Genomic DNA, 23595 nt, shown 5'->3' with positions numbered 1-23595 from the left:
ATTTTTGGAGTAACGGAGTTCTGCATCAGCATGTAAAATCAGCTGTTCGTCCTCTCCTGGTGAAGAGAACTTCACGTGGTGATGGTCACACACCATGGAGGGGAAAAAACCGACAACTTTATAAGTGGACTCGTGTCATTTACACACCAAATCAAAGCGTGTTAAATTCGTGAGACGGAACAGAAACAGGTTTAAAGGTGACGCCCAGGAACTGTTAATTGGGAGGGTTCCTTTGCACCGACCGCTGCAGCTCCTTTCTGAATGACGTAAATTACGCAACATGGCTTCACAACGTTAGTGCAGCTGTGGCTCAGGAAGAGCAACAGACGACCACAGACGCAGCTGAGCAACAGACGCAGGATTGCTACAGATTCTGAGACCGTTTGGGCCCATCTTTAATGAACTGTGTGACACAGCATTTCCAGACTGCTCTGATTATCAACACAACTGAAACATTTAACAGACTCCCAGCTAAACTAAGCTAAACTACGGTAAGCTAAGCTAAGCTAAGCGTGCTCCATGCTAACTTCCTGAAACATGTACTATAATATAATCCGTGACGCCGTCACACAGGGCTGTAATTAAGGCACCACAAACGATCCACGGTGCACGTTGGCGTGCTTTTATTGATTATTTTAAAGCACGCGGGCTGTTTACACGTGTGAAAGTGCACGTCGGAGTTCCTGCGAGTGCAGCCTGGGTCTGGGTCTGGGTGGAGTTCACCACGGCCTCCCAGGAGCACAACAAGTCCTCTTCCTGTCCGTCAGGCAGCTCATCTCTCCTCTGGGTGTCTTCTCAGCCTCCATCTATTTTGACTCTCTTTCTGGGCTACTCTCCACAGCCCAGACCCCCCCCCCCCCCCCCCCCCCCAGGTCTCTTCAGTCTCAACAGTGCACTTTGTTAACCCTCCCCACCCCAATCCTCCGGTCATGGGTAAATTCATCCAAGTGTTCTCCTTGACAAAGAGGCCCTCAGTGACTCCTCGGGGGATTACGGCTCCTGACATCGACACATGTGAGAACGTCACACACAAACACACAATCAACACGTGCAGACAACAACAGGGGACCCTGACCCTGACCCTGACCCTGACCCTGACCCTGACCCTAATCCTGACCCCTAATCCTGACCCTAACACTGACCCTGACCCTAACCCTGACCCTCACCCTGACCCTAACACTGACCCTAACACTGACCCTGACCCTCACCCTGACCCTAACACTGACCCTGACCCTAATCCTGACCCCTAACCCTGACCCTAACCCTGACCCGGATCCTCACCCTAACACTGACCCTGACCCTAACCCTGACCCCTAACCCTGACCCTAACACTGACCCGACACTGACCCTGACCCTAACCCTGACCCTAACACTGACCCTGACCCTAACACTGACCCTGACCCTGACCCTAACCCTGACCCTCACCCTAACCCTAACCCTAACACTGACCCTAACACTGACCCTGACCCTAACCCTGACCCTGACCCTGACCCTAACACTGACCCTGACCCTAATCCTGACCCCTAACCCTGACCCTAACACTGACCCTAACCCTGACCCGGATCCTCACCCTAACACTGACCCTGACCCTGACCCGGACCCTGACCCTCACCCTAACCCTGACCCTGACCCTAACCCTAACCCGGACCCTAACCCTGACCCTGACCCTCACCCTAACCCGGACCCTGACCCTACAAACGAAGATGTTAAAACAACATCTCCAACACAACCCACACAACCAAGATTAAAAGGAGTTTTATCCTGAACGACAATCCTCGAGTCTTTTAAAAGACCAAAAGACAGAAGGGACATAAACATGGCCACAGCGAGGGTGGAGGGACCAGGGTGGAGAACCAGGGTGGAGGGACCAGGGTGGAGGGACCAGGGTGGAGGACCAGGGTGGAGGACCAGGGTGGAGGGACCAGGGTGGAGGGCCCAGGGTGGAGGGACCAGGGTGGAGGACCAGGGTGGAGGGACCAGGGTGGAGGGACCAGGGTGGAGGACCAGGGTGGAGGACCCAGGTTGGAGGACCAGGGTGGAGGACCAGGGTGGAGGGACCAGGGTGGAGGACCAGGGTGGAGGGACCAGGGTGGAGGACCAGGGTGGAGGACCCAGGTTGGAGAACCAGGGTGGAGGACCAGGGTGGAGGGACCAGGGTGGAGGACCAGGGTGGAGGGACCAGGGTGGAGGACCAGGGTGGAGGACCCAGGTTGGAGGACCAGGGTGGAGGACCAGGGTGGAGGGACCAGGGTGGAGAACCAGGGTGGAGGGACCAGGGTGGAGGGACCAGGGTGGAGGACCAGGGTGGAGGACCCAGGGTGGAGAACCAGGGTGGAGGACCAGGGAGGAGGGACCAGGGTGGAGAACCAGGGTGGAGGGACCAGGGTGGAGGGACCAGGGTGGAGGACCAGGGAGGAGGGACCAGGGTGGAGGACCAGGGTGGAGGGACCAGGGTGGAGGACCAGGGTGGAGGACCAGGGTGGAGGGACCAGGGTGGAGGACCAGGGTGGAGGGACCAGGGTGGAGGACCAGGGTGGAGGACCAGGGTGGAGGACCAGGGTGGAGGGACCAGGGTGGAGGACCAGGGTGGAGGGACCAGGGAGGAGGGACCAGGGTGGAGGGACCAGAGAGTTATATAAAACATGAAATGAAGTTCGATGAGGATGAAAACTATCTTCTACGACCCTCCCCCTCTCCCTCCCTTCCTTCCTCCCTCCCTCCTTCCGTCATTTTCTCTCCCCCCCCCTCTCCCTCTCCCTCTCCCTCCCTTCCTTCCTCCCTCCCCCCTTCCCTCCCCTCCCCCTCTCTCCCCTCCCCCCCTCTCCCCACCAGTTATTCCTTCAGTTTAATGATACAGATCAATGATTTTAATCAACCATCCGTATCAGTGTTGTCAAATTGAAAATCTGTCTCTCTGCTACTGTCAGCTGTCATTTCTCTGTAACCCCCCCACCCCCCTCCCCCCCCCCCCCAGTCATCTCGTGACCAGCTGATCGGGCTGGTTGCCTCCTCCAGAGCCAACGTGCTGAAGAGCCATTCTTAACGCCAGTTGCGGCTCCTCTGTTAAAATGCGGTGACTCAATGAGGACTAAACACCCCAACGCTGATATTTCTCATCTTTATGGTGCGATAAAAGTGTTACTTATTCATTTTGTCCCGTATGAATTGCTTTGTATCTTTTTTGTTTGCAACTGTGTAATGAAATGAAGTGAAATAAATCAGCAGGAGGTGTTCAAAAACGACGAGCTAAGTGCTGAGTGTCACTTGCTGTTGAGGCAGGGCCCATTTGTTACAGCTGTGGCTAATGTTAGCGCAGCAGTTTAATCACAATTAGGGAGCTCTCCCTGAACTCTCTCGCCCGTGGCTGGTTGGAAGAGCTTAAATTTGCATTCAGAACAATGCCTTCAAAAATGCAGCGGCAAGATCGTCGCACACACGACACAAAGAGGACGACAAGTGCATGAGAATGGAACATTGGCAGCTCACAGCGTGCTAGCTCGTTTCCATCATGAACCCAAACTACCGGTTAACTTAGAGCCCAGAACGGTGGTCGTGCAGACATAATTAGATTATGAATAGTGTTATTGTTACTCCCCCCCCAGCTTTTCAACCTTTGAACAGTTGTGGGACTTAACTTGGCTTCTTACTGAGCGCCAGGAAAGGACCGCTAACGTTTAGCAACGGCTCTGACGTGGTTCCGCTCCAGTGATGGAACACGACTGCTGCTATCGGGTGTTTTCGGTTCAGCCTCCCAACATAAAGATATTCGTTAATCGCGCGTGTGAGCGTTTGCTGGTGCACGATGACTCCGTAGTGACTCCGCCGCCCTCCCACTTACACCCACACAACAACCCACAACACAACACACAAACAAAACAGACACAAATAGACGGGTCCGGCCCGTCTGCTGCTGTGCACCCGCACGCTCGTCCACATGCAGCCACACGCAACAGGAGCTCTGGTCTCTCCCTGTCTCATATTCCGGGTTTGCTGCCGTGGCAACAGAGTCCAGGAATTTAGGAGGTTGAGAAGAGAGAAAAGGAGACGAATTAAAAAAAGCTTTTGGCCATTTGGAACCGACTGGTGTCATGACGCAGGAGCAGCAGTGACATGTGGAGTGGAGTGGTACGATGACCTGGCACCCTCCTGTCAGAGGCCCAGGGTGCGATGACCTGGCGCCCTCCTGTCGGAGGCCCAGGGTGCGATGACCTGGCGCCCTCCTGTCGGAGGCCCAGGGTGCGATGACCTGGCGCCCTCCTGTCGGAGGCCCAGGGTGCGATGACCTGGCGCCCTCCTGTCAGAGGCCCAGGGTGCGATGACCTGGCGCCCTCCTGTCAGAGGCCCAGGGTGCGATGACCTGGCGCCCTCCTGTCGGAGGCCCAGGGTGCGATGACCTGGCGCCGTCCTGTCGGAGGCCCAGGGTGCGATGACCTGGCCCCGTCCTGTCGGAGGCCCAGGGTGCGATGACCTGGCGCCGTCCTGTCGGAGGCCCAGGGTGCGATGACCTGGCGCCATCCTGTTGGAGGCCCAGCGTGCGATGACCTGGTGCCGTCCTGGTGGAGGCCCATGGTTCGATGACCTGGCGCCATCCTGTTGGAGGCCCATGGTACGATGACCTGGCGCCGTCCTGTTGGAGGCCCAGGGTGCGATGACCTGGCGCCGTCCTGTTGGAGGCCCATGGTACGATGACCTGGCGCCATCCTGTTGGAGGCCCAGCGTGCGATGACCTGGCGCCATCCTGTTGGAGGCCCAGGGTGCGATGACCTGGTGCCGTCCTGTTGGAGGCCCATGGTGCGATGACCTGGCGCCGTCCTGTTGGAGGCCCAGGGTGCGATGACCTGGCGCCCTCCTGTTGGAGGCCCATGGTGCGATGACCTGGCGCCCTCCTGTTGGAGGCCCAGGGTGCGATGACCTGGCGATGGTTTATGTCTGACTGCTCTCATAATCAGCAGTCAGTCCTAAAATTGGCCTCTTGTAATGAGACTAGACCAACACATTCACGTTAATGGAGAGAGTGTTTTTGGAGAAGACGACGAGCACACACTCCAAACACCAAAGTGCTCTTGTGAGCTCGCGTTAGCGCCGTGGTTTCGCTGCTTTCATCTCTATTCATTTGCTCAGCAGAAAGCTCGGTCTTCTGCAGCGGCTCCGGGCGAGACTCCGATTGTGCGACTGCAAACGATGCAAAGTGACGATGCGCTGAACTCAATATGTAGGTCAAGACATTGTTGTTATTGTCCACTAAAGATCGGACAGAGTTGTGTTTGAGTCTTCAAAGCTGGATTCAAATTTTGTCCAAACGTGCAGAACGTCGTCACTTACTTGGGTTTTTTATGGTATATTGTTTTTTTTTTACTCATCTCAGAGATCATTTCCAGCCATCAAAGCAACATGGAGACAAGGCTGGACCCAAACCAGGACAGTGCAGTAATAACACTGTAATAACACAGTAACAACACTCACTTCAGCTTCTGGGGGTTGGAGACTATTAAATGTTTTTCTTTTCTTTTTTTTTTTCCAAAGAAAAGAGCAAAGCAGAGTGGAGAATAAAGCAGCCTGAGAGCAGAGAGAGGTTAGAACGCCGAAGAGCTGAACATATAGAACATTTAAGTGTGTCCGTGAAGTTTGTTTCAACTTTTAGTCTTGTAGAGCGTAAGAACTTTGCGAGTGCAAGGGCACGATTGGATCGTAATTGGACATGAACCACTGATCTGGACCACTTTGAAATAAGACGTCTAAACACAAACAACGAGGTGGCAGGAAAAGCCTGTTCCCACAAGAAGAAGTAAAGGTGAAGATCAAGCTCAAAAACACTAAAACCCCCAAAAGCCAAAGACAAATAAAAATAAACCTGCTTAGTGCCAATGAAAAGTGCTGCGGAGATTCAGGGTCGGGGATGCGGAGCTGGACACCGTTCGGCGTTCCTCCGCTGGATCGCTGGGAACGCTGCAGCAAAAGTGCCAGTAAATTTATGCACGTAGAGAAGGAGTAAAGTGGTTGCTGCTTCCCTGGTTCCAGACATAAAAGGTGCTCCGAGTGTCTCCGCTCACCCTCACCGGTCTCCCATGGGCGAGAGGTAGAGGGTGTCACACAGAAGAACCCCTGCCTTTGGGTAAAAAGGCTTGAAAATGTTCTGGAAACAATGACTTTAAAGCGGCTCCCAGATGGTGCCGATATGACAGCAAGCGTCAGCAGTAATGAAGCAACAAATTGGAGTTCGTCCCTCGTGATGCCGGGAAAGAACATCTGTTGTCAAAAATGTGATTCGATACGATTCATGTTTGAAGAACTAAACCATGTCAAGGCTTCCAAGGTCCAGCAGAGTTCCTGATCCTGGATTCCACTGGGTTACATAACTGATCCCAAATTTTAGGAGTAATTTATGATGGGGGGGGGGGGTATTATTATGGGGGGGGGGTTGGGAGTCGCTCGACTGCAAAACTGCAAAAGCCAGAAGACGAATCTTGAATAATGTTCTCGACCGTATTAAGAATTAGCTCGTAGAACAGCCGACACTGTGGTGTGGAGGCGTGAAATAAACCGTAAATCCAATAATTTCATCACGTTTACCCGCCACAGCTCCAAACACGTGGGAGCACACCTTCTTCTCCCCGGGGTTTTAATTTCGTGGCTTCAAAGTAAAACAAAAAAAAAGGTTTTCACTATTTGTCTCCTGGTTCGCAGCACAGAAGCATGAAGGGCTGCAAAAATGACCCTTGGAGCCATTTTGGAGCCATTTTGGAGCCATTTTGTCAAATGTTTTGATTTCTTTAGTGTATTTTCTCTATTTTGATTCAGATTCGTTCACACACATCAGCTGACATCTCAAACCCTTAAAACGGAGCCCAACATCAGCATTTCATGTTTTATCAATTGCCTGATAACTGAGAATTGCTGGCCCTGCTAAGCCAAGTGGATCCCATAATAATCAGCTCAAACTGAGGAGGTAATTACAGTTTAGATGTATGGCACAGAAACTAATGGCTTATAGTTACTGTGTCATTCAAATAGATTCAGTAAAAATCATTTGACTGCTGGAATATGCTCCATGTCTCGTGGTGGTGTTGTGTAATTCCCTCACACACGAGTGACTCTGCAAACGCTCATCTCAACAGGAGACTATTAGCAGTGTGATCAAATGACTCGAGGGGGGAGAAGGAGCAGCCGGAAGAGTCGGAAAACAGAGAAATATGCTTTTACGTCCCTCACTTTTGAGTGAAAAAGAATTTCACTTGTGTGTCCATCTGGGCTAATTGTGTTTCTGACATTATTGTTAACCTGCTCCCACAGGTTCCTTCTGTCTCTCAGCTCCAGACAAATGAAGGAACCTTTGGTTGAACACTACTTGTATATTTTAGGAGCTTTTCCCAATGATGCCGGATCTTATGGGAAAGCTCGAGCGTCACCTGAGCAGCTTCACCTGCGTCTTCATCCCCGGTCGCTGCCTCCTGTTGCAGCTACAACACAACCAACAGCCACTGTGTGACACAAGCGCACAACAATCACAACTACAATTACAATAATTAGAATAAAAAGAACTTCCTCATGAGAAAAGCAGATCTTCAAACATCTGTAACCGATCCAGCTGCAAAGTGTGTTTCTGTGTGTGCGCGTGCGTGTGTGCGTGCGTGCGTGTGCACATTTATGATCACAGTCTAACCTTGATGAGCTTAATGAAGTGATTCGGTGATCTGAACCGTCAGCGTTCTCATGCTAAGTTGCTGCTATCCCCGTGCGCTATGATAATAGACGGCGTGCGCTAAAAACAACGTCTGTGGGAATATTTATGCGTTTAATACAAGATTAACATTTGTTTGTTCCAGTGTTGAGTAACAGGCACTGGTGAATCATCCATAATACATTTAGTAATCCTGGTGCTTTAGCCTAAAATTTACCACAGAACCGTTGGCATCTATTTTTTAAAAGTCTCGCAACTTGCATCTATATTTGGATTCATTCATTCAAGTTGTTCAATCAAGGGCAAGTTGGACTAAATTATGTATGAGAATTTAAATTTCATTCATTTGATTATTTATCTGGATTTCATTGTGTCGTGTACTGTGAGTGTTGGCAGTAAAGACAGTGGCTTTTTGTCTCCAAATGCACTACTTACTATATATATAGTAACAATATGTTATTTGATTTCCTTTTCACTACAATAAGATGACGGTTGTCCTGCATATGCCATATATAATACACACGAATGGAGGCCCACTTGCCCACCTGCCCACCTGCCCTCCGACCCACCTGCCCTCCGACCCGCCTGCCCTCCGACCCACCTGCCCTCAGGCCCACCTGCCCTCCAACCCACCTGCCCTCTGACCCACCTGCCCTCTGACCCGCCCGCCCAGCAGACATCCAGTCGGCCAGATGAATTATTGCCGTGACTGTTCTTTAAACAGCCGACCAACACACAATCAGGCATGCACATACACACAAACACGTGCACACACGTATCAACACACACACACTGTCACACAGACCAAGTCGTCCATTACTGTGCCTGTCAGCCAAGCGTGGAATCAATACTCCCCCTCTGACAGCATGCACGCATGTGATTGAGGGCAGAAAAGGAGGAGGAGGAGGAGGAGGAGGAGGAAGAGGGCAAGGATGAACACGTCGGAGGGAGAGGCAGAGCACAGCTAGGGAGGAGGGGAATGTCGGCGAGTGTCGGGCTTGGGGGCAGAGGGTTAGGGAAGAGGGGAAAGAGAGAGCTGACAAGGAAAATGTTGAGCGATCAGAGAGCAACAAGAGAAAGCAGGAACACATAATAACCCAGCGAGTGAGTGTGGGAGTGGGAGATGGAGGACAGGGATGAGGAGCGGCCCGGAGAGGAGAGACGGAAAATAAAGGGAAAGAGAGAAAGCAGAGCATGTGTGACATGGGGAGAGGCTGTGGGCGGACGAGGAGACGGCTATATATAATGACAGGTTCAGGAATAGATCAGAGTGATTGTGCTATGGGATTACCTAATGCTCACACTCGCACAGCCACCAGCTGACATCAGGCAACGCACACACCCTCGCGGAGGCCACACACACTCCAGCGTGCACGGGAAAGCAAACCTCATCTTCATGCTGAACTGAACTAACTCCCTACTAAAGAGCTTCTGTCATCTGGCACGGATTGATAAGGGAAGCAAACAGAAAAGCCAGAGACAGACACCAGCGCCCGGACACAAACACACTCCTGCTGTGCCTCCGACTCATCTCACACGCGTGGAAAAGGAGATTTGGAAAATTGGAAAATTAAAGATGCGCCGCTACCAAAGACTCGGCGCCAGTGTGCCTGTTACTAGCGGCGACATGAAACACACGAACCCAGAGAGGACAGAAGAGACCTAAAGTGGCGAGTTGTGCGTTGGTGTTTTCCCCGTGGTGCGAAGGGCTGCTGACAGAGTCAGAGGGAAACGCACAATCCCCCACGAATACATGCGGTCGGAGACAATAAATCATTTTTCACTCGTGTTGTCGTCACACATCACCCACAAGTCGTGGTATATTTTGGTATCTGTGGTCGATTGATGGGGCGGTGACCAGCGCAGGGTGTGTAACAGGTGTGTGTAGTGGAAACTGGTAAAAGGAAGTGAACACGATGATTGTGAGCTCACACACCATCACCACAGGATGTAAAAGTGTCATCGCTCATCATTCTTGGTGCCCGTTGTCCCCGTCCATAGCGGTCTGCTCCATCGGCTCTACCTCAGCCATTCCCAGCTTTTATCGTACGCTGGTGTTTGCATGGGCGAGCAGGAACAGCAGGCTGTGGGGAAAGATGGGGTGAAAACACTCTTATCTTCCACTTTAACACCATATCAGTGAACACAGACACCCTGACCTCGCCGCAGAATATCAGAGCGGGGATATACGCACTGAGGTGTTCCAGTTTCATGCCTGTATAGAGCTGCAAGCCAAGGTGATCCCTGCCAGCCTTTTGGCCCTGCATTTAGTATTCATTTTCCAGGCGATCAAACCTGCTGCCAGGAGGTGGAGGGAGTCTGTGTGTGTGTGTGTGTGCGTGTGTGTGTGTGTGTGTGTGTGTGTGTGTGTGTGTGTGTGTGTGCAAGGCTATTAACTCACACAAATTGAGTGTGAATGAAAGTGCACATGCTTTAACAAACACTGGCGCCGGTGTCCAGATTTGGGATTAACACTTTCACAGTCTAACACATAAAAGTGTCTGTGCGCACACGCGCCTGTGCATGTTAATGAATTTGCCAACGCATGCGCCAGGCGGCACAGATGATTAAGAGCGATGTGCCAGCATAGCGGCCAGTGGACCCGGCACACTGAAAGAACCCGAGATGTGAAAGCTTCCTGCTGCAGGAGGATAAGGGAGAAAAGGGAAAACACAGGAAGTAAGAACAAGGGAAAGTACAAAGGAAGGAGGAAAGGAGGGGAAAGCAGGGAGAAAGAGGATGAGCGGAAGGAGAGGGTTTGGGGAGGAAAGACAAAAGATTAACAGGAAGAAGGGGGGGCAGGGTGATAAGAGGCCAGAGCATGAAGACAGATCAGGTTCAAAAATGTTCCCCTCTGATGGCAGATGGGGGGGAGGAGGAGAAGGTGGGGAGATTGGAGAGAACAGGGATGGACGACAAGAAGGGGGGAGCAGAGCAACAGTGCCCTGGCAGCAGGCAGTGGAGGCAGGCAAGATGGCTGCGGGGGACACAGCACCCGGCCAAATATGGTCAACAGGACCCGGCGCTGGCCTACTTTCTCTGCACCAAAGCATGGATGAGGCAGGAAGGACCATATATAGGCAGCGGGTGGCAACGCCGTCTCCTGTCTCTTTGATGCGTCGTGCTGGGATGAGTGATGCAGGACTTGGGCCTAAGACCCAAACAAAGCCCCGCGGCTCGTCTCTACACTCACAACCCCACGTTTACTCACACTCATCTCCCTAATTCCCCTTCCCTCACAATGAGCTAATTGACATGCCGACCCTGACTGGAAAAGCAGCTTCTAGAATCGGTGACGCCTGAGCGGGTTGTGCATATATACGCTACCTTCCCCGTCGCGGTTGTGCTCCTCTGATCGCGTGAGCGTGCTCCGCGTCACGGCTCTGCCAAGCCGAAGGAACTCTCATCAATCTATGAAGGCTAGCCTCAGGTTTCACTCCAGGCTACGGCGTAATGGCCCACAGACACCCGGCGTGTAGCATGCGGTGGGGTCAACAACCTTCATCAGCAACACCTGCGTGTGCAGCCAACAGTCAGAGACGTGCACGTGCGGGTATAAAAGCAACGGCATCCGTTGAATCAGCCCCCGTGTTGCTGTTGTTGTTTATGTCTCCAGCTTTTGGAAATCAAAGCTGTGCTGCGAGATAAAAGCCACAGTACATCTGTGTTGTAAACACTCCTTCCCCTTTTGAAATATCCCAACGCCTAATTAGCTTCTTTTGTCCGCGGTGCATTTCTTGGCAATGTTATCTGCTCAGAAATGTGGGGACAAATATGCCGACAAACAACGGCATTATCACGGCTGGAGATAAAAGTGTGCCGACGGTAAAGAAGGATTCATCCGCCGGATCTCTGGTCGCTGCGATTGGCCGCTGAGCGTCAATGAGAACGTCTGTTCTCAAATGGATTACTCCATTACATCAGAGGGGGCGCTTTAGAATAAGGTGGCTCTTTAATTACAGTTTCTGTCCAGAAGCCTTTTTGCAGCTTTGAAAACTGTCTCTGTATAAATCCAAATGAAACGTGCGTTTAACAGGAAGCTACAAGAGGCCCTGAAAGGGACATTTTCCCCGAATTAACTGTCTGAAGGGTCACTTGAGTTCGCTCAATGCATGAAAAGAGCGACATACATCTGAAGCAATTGAACTCTGCATGCTTTATGATGTCACGTGACCTGAGCATTACATCTACGCCCTCATCGGGAGGTTTCCCCCCTCCACGTCTACAGACACACAGATTTGACGTGTCCCTAAACTCTGGGAAATCATCAATGCACAAGATGGAGACCTTCTTGGATGGAAGTTCACATCCGTCCACAATAATGCAGAAAATGCCGCCATTTTAAAGCGGAACCGCTTGATCAACAGGTGCAACTTTTTCTCTGAGCATAAATAACAGAAAACCAAAAAAAATCTCTCTGTCACAACAAACCCCACATGTCCAGACCGACTGAACTACTGACGTGGGTCTGTGGGCTCAAATACAACCATTCAAACGCCCATGGAAGTCCAGGGATGGTTCATACAATAGCAAGTTCATTATTAATTACACACACACACAGATGGACCACAGGGTTAGGGGTAACGGTGCCGAGCACCTCTCTGAAGCATTTGTGCGTCAGTTTTCATCAGGACGTATTCATAAGGGCACATTTCCAAATCTTTCCCTCAGTCAAGGAGCTGTTTCCAACAACAGCTCTGTGAATCATTTGAGTGTTTAAATGTCACTTCCAGTCTTCTGTTAGGCGCTGCTTTTCCATCAGCCACTCGCCGGGGGTGCTGTTGAAACAGGCCCCAGTGCGCAGCTTAGTTCCTGTTCCTTCTGACAGCTACACTCTCAATGAGGCCTGTTGGCATCGCAGCTTTGGTTAACATTCTGCTACAATACTGCTTAACAGCTCCACTGTGGCTGCTAAGCCTGGTATTAAAACATAGATAAGATGCCAAAAGAGTTTAGGCACGCTGCGTCAGGCAGGGAGAAATCAGGAGCAAATGACTTCCTGAAGAATGAAGCCGTCACAAAGGTACGATTATAACGGCAGCAAGAGTTTCTGTCAGACGCAACAATTGGTTTTAGAGGACAGATGAGGTGACAGGAGAGGGAGGGGCAGGTGAGCCCTCGCTTCTCGCCAGGACCCGGAGGGGGGGCGGATGCCGCCTCGCAGAATACCAGCGAGCGTTTGTCCGTGCCAGCAGAATGCATCACAAATAAGTACATTAGATGCACAGCTGTGCGTGTGAATCCCTCCCTTTCTAAGAGCGTCTGAGTCTTCGTGAAGCCGTGTCGGCGCTGCGAAGGCAGCGTGGATGACACCTCCCGTTGACAGGGGGCTGGGAGCGGCGATGCCAGTCACAACACAGCAGCGGGGAGGTGGGAGGACCTCGCCTCCCAGCGCGCACACACGCAAACACTGTCGCAGTGTTGGAGTCACAGCAAGGGCCTTATGCAGGACTACCATCGCTGACCTCTTTCTCCATCCTCATTAGGCGCATTAGACGCCCTCGGGAGCACACGTCAGATGCCATTTTGCGTCATCGGTAGCTCAGCTGCTAATGCGCACGTGCCCGTAGGTTCCGACGTGCCCGTGGACATCGCGTGGGGCCATGATGTATGTGGGGTGTTTTCTTTGAGCTTCCTTCACTCTCACGCTAAGATACAGCTGCTGTCGTGTCTCTTTTCCATAAGGAGAGACTTCAAATAAGACTGAGGGGAAAACAATTAAAATAAAAACACATTCTCCTTGGTTGATTGATCCAAATTCAAGCCATTAATCAGCAGCTGCTGTTTGCAAGTTCAGAGTAATTTCAATTATTAGGAGAAAGTTTCCTCCTGTGTTCCACTCAAACTGTTTCCTGGAAACACAAACGAGCGACTTTCCGTCGCCGTTGCAGAATTCTCTGCAGGCCATAATAATCCCTTTTGCATGGAAGTTATTTATGCTTTGTGAATGTATCCATGCAGAATTAAACACATTTACACATCTGTGCATTTGCATTATTCTATTATTATTGATAAGGGGACCAATCACAGCGTCGTAACTATCAGGTGCGTCCAGAGCCTGATTTAGTAGCATTACATTAAGTCCCGAAGCTTGAGAAAAGCATTTATTATTTCATTTTTGCAGAGATATTTCCCTGTTAGAGAAGCCATAAAAGGTAAAAGAATGACGAGTGAGACGTTTAAGACGGTAAAAGGATTCTTTTGTTGGTTCTGATGCTCGTCCCGTATTTCTCTCTTATTTAATCAAGACAAAACAAAAAAAGGAACAATTTGGGTGTGTAAAAGTCAAAAGTCCAGGAGCCCTCAGCCTTGCGTTGCCTCGTTCCCATTAACACAAAAACATAACGGAGCACTAACGTGACGTCCGGACCCACTCGCTCCAAATGTCAGATGTCAAAATGTCAACCGCCCCTTGAGTTCGACCTTAAAATGCAAAATGAAGGGTGAAACCAGCAGCATGTCAGGACATCATCTGCCCCTACCTGCAGACCTCATCCAGCAGACCTCATCCTGCCTTTAATTATTAATGTCACCACAGGCGGGGGGGGGGGGGGGGCATGGAGCAGTTACCTGAGGATAACAGAATCTTGCTCTTTCTCTCCCTCTTTGTTCTTCAAACCATTCCTCATCCTGTTCTTCCCATCTCCTCCCATTTTCTCGACATGTCTCGAGTCAATTCGGCTCAGTTCAAAGGGTCTTTATTAGCGTGACCGAGCCTGTGGTGACGCGCCAGCTCGGAGAGGGAGAACGAGATGATGGAACATCAGCAAACCACAGGAATCTCAGCACTGCTTCATAAACACACTCATCAGGTGAGAGGCTTCCAAAGCCAAGCTGTGTGTGTGTGTGTGTGTGTGTGTGTGTGTGTGTGAAAGAGAGAGAGAGAGAGTGTGTGTGTGTGTGTGAGAGAGAGAGAGAGAAGCAGAGGCATGTGATCATGTATTGTGCAATAATCCAGGCTTACATGTATTTAATAGATTAAATTATTTCATTAAGCCTCATCAAAAGGTAACCGTGACAACACTGTCGCCCACGCACGTCTGGCCTGCTCTGACGGAATTCTGCTTTCTGTCTACAGTAATTATCACGTATGTGAGGAGGAAGCATCAACACCGGCCCAGGGAGCTCAGGCAGGACCCAGAAAGGGGACGGGGGGGGGGGGGGGGGGGGGGGGTTACAGATAACAAAGGACCAAACAGTAGTTTGGAATTTTGCTGCAGCGGCAGAAAGGAGCTGAAACGGTCGAGGCGAGTAGCAAATGATACAGCTGAGCGCAGTCGTTTGGGAAAACAATTTCAAATTAAACCTTAATATCCCTTTAATGGAAGAGTGACTTCTAATATCACCAGCAATTAACACTTAGGAAAATGTGCAAACAGCTATTAGGGACGAGTTAGTGTATTTCAGCTTAATTTAGGAATTAAGGTGACGAGTTTTTCTGACGGATCCGACAGTAAAATGATCAGTCAACTCATGCAGCGCTTACAAAAGTTAGCAGTGTGTGTGTGTGTGTGTGTGTGTGTGTGTGTGTGTGTGTGTGTGTACCTATATCTCAGATATTGTGTATATATACAATATCTCAGTGAGGTTAATGGCTCCATTATCATCTATTCTTTCTTTTAATTGTCTTTGTTGAGTATTAAACAACATCCCAGCAGCTCCTGTGTTGGACTGGGAAGCTCATCCCTCATCGCAGCTGTTTACATCCATTTATTCATTTAAGATTTAATATTTAATTGCTGCATTAAAGAGTTAAAAGCTTTGTTTTGAGGTAACCACCTGTAATTGTCTTCGCTTTCTTATCCTTATCAAAAATGTATTAACGGCACTTCTGCTGCAGCCTAATGACTCGTTTGATTCCTCAACCTACATTTTCGCCCACCGGTTGCATATGATGCACGTACGCGCAGCATTCTTCGCTAATGAGTCGGATTCTACGGATCTTCCACTGGTTAATGAGCACCAAACATCCTCAGAGCAGCTTTCAGTATGACCAAGGGCAAAAGCAGCTACACACACACACACACACACACCGCAGTCAAACATGCCATTAACATGAGCACATACACACGTCCAGATGGTCCCGGTCCTTGTTGTGTCTGAAGCCAACTCACCTATTAGAAAGCCAATCATGTCCTGCACCTGGGCCTCCAGGGACGACTGCAGTCATGCGGAACGCTTCCTTATTCCGAGTTCTGCGAGCGTCCAATTTGTCAGAGGGGGAAAGACTAAGTTTGCTGTTTACCACCGTTAGAATACATGGTTTCTGCTTCCTGGGTATTTATTCATTCACCTTGAGAAACAGAGCAGGGGTGTGTGATGATGAAGCCTCAATGTTGGAATATTGATTCCTTTCACGTGGTGTCGGTGTCGTTTTATTGGATCCGCACAGAGGGAGCACTTTGTTAAAAGACTGATTCCGGTAGAGCTCATTAAATACCCACAAAGATCTTATGAACAAACAGAGACTCAACAAAAATGCTTTGAGAAACGTGCTGATTATCCAGGTAACTGGGGCGTTCTTTGGACATTAGCTAGCAGGGAAAAACCAGGATCCATGATTTAAAGGAAACTCAGCCCTGTTTAAAATCTGCCCCTGATTTCCTGCCATCGTCCAGAACCTCCGTGATTTGGACTGAAAACTGACACGCCTGATCAAATGGGGGTAAATATTAGATCTTCGCCGAACGGTTTGATTTGGAATTTCAGAGAGTCAAAGATGAAAATGTACCGTAACGAAATGTGATGCAACGCGTGAGCAACACCTCTGCTCCCTCTGTGTAGCGCCTGGAAATATTGTTATTAAGGAGAATATTTGAACACACGTCCCCTTCAGTGACAGAGCCAATCAAAGTTAGGATCTTCTCCTCTCACCCTCCACCTCCACCCACGGAACGCCACGGAACGCCATGGCAGCACGTCCCCACAGGTGAACGACACTGTGAATGAAACAGCCTTAGCATGGCGCCCGCTACCCGACACCATGAAAACCAATTATATGCAGCCCTGCTACGCTTACGTGTTTAGAGCTCCCATAATAACCTTTGGCCGTGCGTGTTGTTTTCCATACTGATTCCATACGGAGACACAGACGACAACAGGCCTGCACAGGTTCCACTGCTAATTTTCTGATAAGAGATTGCACACGGACGCCACCCTGTATCTCACCTTTCACCTGTCTGAACCTGCCATCATTTCCTCCCTCTCTCTTACACACACACACACACACACACACACACACACACACACACACACATAGTGTAAGTGCAGCATGAACCATCTTCTCAGCCGCCATTATCATTTTAAAACATGAGAGAGAGCGAGAGAGAGCGAGAGAGAGAGAGAGCGAGAGAGAGAGAGAGAGAACGCCGTCTTGACATTAAGCGAAACAAAGGCGAGCTGGACGAGAGCGAAAGAGAAAGAAACGAGGAACAGGTGAACGACAAGGAATGAGAATTACGCTGATAAGATGGAGAGAAAGAGGCTGCAACGGCGCTCCGATAGAAACAGGACGTGGACACACGGGGAGCAGACACGACAAATCAGCAGCTTTGCTTTGATGTCTGGAAGCGCCGAGAGGGAGGGAATATATACGTATGTATAGAGCCTATATCACACACACGGCCCACGGTCTGTCTGATGGACCCGTCTTCAACAGCAGGAACATCTTTGTTCTGTTCCTGATTAAGGGACGGAGACTTTGAAGACACCGCCGAGGGCCAGAGAAGAGCAGGCTGCTGAGGGAGGAGGACCCCCGCCCCCCCCTGCCCCCGCCCCCCCGCCCCTTACAAACAAACCCTCCAGCGACCGCTTCCTGCTTTGCACACACACACACACACACACACACAAACACACACACACACACACAAACACACACACACGCACATGCACACGCACGCACATGCACGCACACATGCACACACACACATGCACGCACACATGCACACACACACATGCACGCACACACACACACATGCACGCACACACACACACACACACACATGCACGCACACACAGCTTCATCCTCGCTCCCTCTCTCCTTCTGTGCCACCGTTCAGATAAGAAAGGCCTTTACGTCAAATCTGTTCAAAAAAAGTGCACAACGTGAAGTTGATCCTGCATCAGAGATGTAAAAAATGTACGATTATATTAAAGATAGAAAAAAAGGTTCATAAACATCCTTTGGTTGTGTATAATGAACTTTAGTGCACCGCTCATTAGTGACCACATAGAATTAACACACAATGGATGGATGATGGATGGATGATGAATGGATAGATGGATGGATGATGGATGGATGGATGGATGGATGGATGGATGATGAATGGATGGATGGATGGATGGATGGATGGATGGATGGATGGATGATGGATGGATGGATGGATGATAGATGGATGGATGGATGATGAATGGATAGATGGATGGATGGATGGATGGATGATGGATGGATGATGGATGGATGATGGATGGATGATGAATGATAGATGGATGGATGATGAATGATAGATGATGGATGGATGGATGGATGGATGGTGGATGGATGGATGGATGATGAATGGATAGATGGATGATGGATGGATGGATGGATGGATGGATGGATGGATGATGAATGGATAGATGGATGGATGATGGATGGATGGATGGATGGATGGATGGATGGATGGATGATGAATGGATAGATGGATGGATGATGGATGGATGGATGGATGAATGGATGGATGGATGATGGATGGATGATGGATGGATGATGAATGGATAGATGGATGGATGGATGGATGGATGGGTGGATGGATGGATGGGTGGATGGATGGATGATGAATGGATAGATGGATGGATGGATGATGGATGGATGGATGATGGATGGATGGATGATGGATGGATGGATGGATGGATGATGGATGGATGGATGATGGATGGATGATGGATGGATGGATGATGGATGGATGGATGATGAATGGATAGATGGATGGATGGATGATGGATGGATGATGAATGATAGATGATGGATGGATGGATGGATGGATGGATGGATGGATGGATGGTGGATGGATGGATGGATGGATGATGAATGGATAGATGGATGATGGATGGATGGATGGATGGATGATGAATGGATAGATGGATGGATGATGGATGGATGGATGAATGGATGGATGGATGGATGATGAATGGATAGATGGATGGATGATGGATGGATGGATGGATGAATGGATGGATGGATGGATGGATGGATGGATGATGGATGGATGGATGATGGATGGATGGATGGATGATGAATGGATAGATGGATGGATGATGGATGGATGGATGGATGGGTGGATGGATGGATGGATGGGTGGATGGATGGATGATGAATGGATAGATGGATGGATGAATGGATGGATGGATGGATGGATGATGATGGATGGATGATGGATGGAGGATGGATGGATGATGGATGGATGGATGATGGATGGATGATGGATGGATGGATGGATGATGGATGGATGGATGATGGATGGATGATGGATGGATGGATGGATGATGGATGGATGGATGATGGATGGATGGATGGATGATGGATGGATGGATGGATGATGGATGGATGGATGGATGGATGGATGGATGGATGGATGATGGATGGATGGATGGATGATGGATGGGTGATGGATGGATGGATGGATGGATGATGGATGGATGGATGGATGGATGGATGGATGGATGGATGGATGATGGATGGGTGATGGATGGATGGATGGATGGATGATGGATGCCACCGACCCTGCCAAGACCCTCAGGTGACCACCCAGACCGTTAGCATGCTAAGTTCAGAACTGAAGAATCCTTCTGAACAGACGGTGAAACGTCGTCAGGAGAAGAAAAACGGTCCAGTGGACACAGAACTGTGACCTGGATCCACAGGTGACCCACATCTGTTCGCCATCGTCCCAAAATCACTCCCTAGGTTTTGTTTTAAGAGGAGAAAAGCAGCATTTTACCAGCTAAAAGGGATCAATAAAAGTGGGGGGGTTGGGTTCAGCTGGGGGGGGTTGGGTTCAGCCGGGGGGGGGTTTGGGTTCAGCCGAGGGGGTTGGGTTCAGTCGGGGGGGTTGGGTTCAGCCGGGGGGGGGGGGGGGAGTTGGGTTCAGCAGGGGGGGGGGGGGTTGGGTTCAGCTGGGGGGGGGGGGGGGGGGGTTGGGTTCAGTCGGGGGGGTTGGGTTCAGCAGGGGGGGAGTTGGGTTCAGCAGGGGGGGTTGGGTTCAGCCGGGGGGGGGGGGGGAGTTGGGTTCAGCGGGGGGGGGGGGGGGGGGGGGGGGGGGGGGGGGGGGGGGGTTCAGGAGGTGTGGACCTCCAACAGAGACGCAGTGATGCTCATTAAAGCTGCCGCTCGGCTCTCAGAGTTACATCAGTCTAACATGACGCCTCCATTAAGTTACACAATTCCAACAGTTCGATCGTTAATGAGCCAAATCAACCAAGCGTCAGCGCTTTGATTAAACCCTGCTGACCCGGATGTGAGGCGCTCAGACGATAGTCGGGGAACATGTTGGTGACGGCTCTGCTGCCACGGCAACGTGTTGCTCTGCGCTGACACTTCATTAGACTGTGGTGCAGAGGAGCAGCGCGGCACAACGGCTCTCGCCGTTAATCAGGAGATAACGAAGCTCGCCAGATCTTAAAGACATCCAGGAGCTTTAGTGTGGAGACTATCCCAGTTAGTGATCTACTAGATCTCCATAGCAACCAGGCAGAGATCTCAGCTGCTCACTTCTGACTTCTGATTCCGACGGGTTTGAACGAGAACATTTAGGAACGTGACATCAGCTCACGTGGTCGTGCGCGGTTCTGAGGTGCATCAGAGCCGACGCATCAGGGCGGGTTAAAGACCACCTGGATTATTTTCCCTCCTTTTTTAGTGGATCGTCTCTCCTCTCTGTCGATGGTACCGGGTGAGGATTACAAGTCGTGACCTCTGACCTCTGAATTGAGTAGTTTCAGTTCTGAATGAACAGGAAGTGATGGCGGAGCCGGTGTTGTTGCCCACTCTGTTGCCACGTCTGCGTGCTGGTGAATTGATTTTCCTCCTTTCATCTATTTTAGAAGCCAAACAAGCTCCTACACAGGTGACTTGAATCTTTTTGTTTGCAGGTGAGGTTCAGCGGTAAAAGCGCGCGATGCCGTCAAAGGGAAGAATTTCTGACAGCAAATCTCCAGAACGCCTCTTCAGCCTCTAATATCAAAGAAACCGTCGTGAGACAGATGAAAGCAACAGAGAAAATCAGAACTTCTGTGAAATGCCTGTTGGGATGATGGCGTGCTGGTGCCAGGTGACGGAACCACCAGACCCAGTAGGATCTTCTCCCACCAACGTCACTTTGCCTGTTGGGATTTCCCACAATAGATTCTTCACTTCCCGGCCGAGAGCCTGTAATACATCTTGGACGGTACACACGGACACACGCGTGCGCACGTGCGCACGTGCATCGAGACGCACGGCCAAAGATGTGGCGTGGATGTGCTGACACAAGGATGCTCAAACCATCGTCTCCTGGAAGCTGGAGGTCAGAGCAGAGCACAGCGCTCACAAGTGTTTAAAGATCGGATCTCATTCACACACACACACACACACACACACACACCCACGCACACACACACACACTTCCTGAACCAGCCCTCAGGAATCATTGTTGCCTTCCTTATGCACCCCTGAAAGATGGGTGAAGGGCAGAGAAAAGAGCAGGGTGTGTGTGTGTGTGGGGGGGGGGGGGGGGTCGCTAATGTGATCTTTTCAATTGGGCTGATTTATGGCTCGTGTTATTTCACCATTTTCTCCAGCAAGCTGGAAGAACCCGGCTGGACGGCTCAGACCAGACAGTGGATGGAGCCAGACCTTCAGGACGGAGCCAACCAGGGCAGAGAAAGAGAGAAAAGAAGAGAGGAACAGAAGGAAGAAGAAGGGGAAGATAAAGAGGCCAGTGAGGGAGCCAAGCGGGCTTAATGAATGTAAAGGCTATCACAATGAAGCGAGGTAAATTGCCCATTAACTTAAGAGTTCCTCATGCGTGTGTGTTGCTTCACCATAACATTCTAATTTAGCAGGTTCCACTCTGATGCTTCCTGACCAGAGACACAGGAAACGTCTCTCCAGGAACCCAAATTAGACCCAAGTGAGAGGTGAGGGACGGACTGATGTGGACCGAGAGGAGACGGCAGCAGACGGGCGGCGAGATGGAGCGAAGAAAACGTGATCACAGTGAGATAAGGACCCAGGACACGGGGGGGGGGGGGGGGGGGGGGGGGGGGAGATCAACAGGAGGGCGTCTATAATGTGGAGGAATCTCAGGGGAGCCAGATAGCATCCGTTCTTCAGATATGGGGGCAGATAGCTGCTGCAGAGGGACAAGATCAGCGTCCCAACGCAGAGGCGACGGGGGCAGAACGTGGCCACGATCACAACACAAGAACCACGATTATTAGTGTGGAGCCCTGGGGGGGGGCAAAGGGTGCACCGGGGCAGCCACGGCGCTCCATTAGTGACACAAATTGGTGGCAGAAGGGGGTGAACAGGATGGGAGGCTGATTCATTTTAATTGGTCTGAGCCATCGGGACGGGGGGGGTGATGAGGGGAGGGGCCAACCGCCGTCCCGTACTGATGCCGGCGGGCGGCTGAAGCCCGTCCGGGTCACCGACGTCCTCGCTGCGACGCAACCGTGGCTGTCGGCCGCCACACCTCAACCAATGAGAGCTGAGATACTGATAAAACGTCACGGCGGCCGTGTTCCGGCCTCGCCACGGCCCGCTGGGGTCAGTCTGCTGCCACGCCAGCAAACAGGGACAGCGTGCCAGGAACGCCACGTGCGCTGACAACATCCCTACGGTGATACGAGCAACTGTGATGGACGGCGTGTTGAAATGATCAATGCACCTCGAGGAGCGATTAACCGATCAAAGGTCCGTTCCTTCGTCAACCGAGGCGAGATGCCGGCGTTTTATGTCTTCGCTGTGTGTGGAACTGATGCTCGTGCACGTGTGCGTGCGTTTGCATGACGCCCATCTGCATGCTGCCAATATGTGCAGCAACAGAGTGGAGTGTATAAAAGGATTAGCTGAGTATAATGGAGGAGCTGTCAGACGCCTAGAAGACCAAACCCTGCTTCTCCTCCCTTTTAACCGATGCTGTTTAATCTCCACCCCGATCCGCCTCAGACAGATTTAAAGGCTGTTAGCCATTCCTTTCATTCTTTACATAAACCTCGCGCTACAACATATTCAGCTCGCTGTTTTTTAAAGAATATGAGTGTAAAAGAGGCGTGAAAGATCAGTTCTGAATGAATATTTCATTGGTGAGATAAGAGCAGGTTAGGTAGAGGCGTATTCAACCAGCAACTTGAGGCTAGCGAACGTGTGTATTAGCAATTCATCAAGCAGCGTTTGTAATCACAGCAGCTCTGCACAGGGGTGCAGGGGTTATAACACACCGGTTCGCCTCGCCAGCCTTGGGGAGCGCGCCACTAATATTCCACGATGAGTTACAATCCTCGATCCAAGTGTTGGGAGACATCGTCGAGGACGCGTTAGCAATAGATGAATAAAACATGAAACCTGTGGCGACGTCGCAGTGAAACCTGAGAAATGATCACAGGAACTAAACTAAACTAACTACTACAGAAACTAAAGCTGTCATCGAGTATCCGACAGTTTAATTGGTGGGTGTTTTTTTTTAAATAGTGGGCAATTAAAAGATAGAAGAGTGAGGTAAATGATCTTAGATATTTTCATGCCTTGATGCTACAGTTAAGCATTTTTGCCTTTAATTACAGTTTTCATTTTTATCATTTTTATCATCAGAGCATGCATGATTGGGGGGGGGGGGGGTAAATGCTGTCAGATGAGCGTGCGGACTGGTTTAGTGCAGAAAATGACCGTGGCTGTGGTC

At 50.5% G+C, this 23595-nt stretch overlaps 1 protein-coding gene across 6 annotated transcripts in view; it reads right to left on the bottom strand.

Annotated features, from left to right (window-relative positions):
* The window catches only part of grik5 (glutamate receptor, ionotropic, kainate 5), a 64745-nt gene that overhangs the window by 27816 nt on the left and 13334 nt on the right, over window positions 1–23595 (bottom strand). The window contains exon 4 of one of the 6 annotated variants that reach the window (XM_029838780.1): window positions 9615–9762. The exons of 4 other annotated variants lie outside the window; for them this stretch is intronic. The gene's annotated coding sequence lies outside the window, so the exon portion shown is untranslated. Of the gene's footprint in view, window positions 1–9614; window positions 9763–14248; window positions 14267–23595 lie in introns of those variants that run through there. One more of the 6 variants, XM_011605954.2, reaches the window with a different exon arrangement.

Source organism: Takifugu rubripes, chromosome 7 (genome assembly GCF_901000725.2).
Source record: "Takifugu rubripes chromosome 7, fTakRub1.2, whole genome shotgun sequence".
Lineage (NCBI taxonomy): Eukaryota > Metazoa > Chordata > Actinopteri > Tetraodontiformes > Tetraodontidae > Takifugu > Takifugu rubripes.
This window is presented reverse-complemented; position numbering and strand designations above follow the sequence as displayed.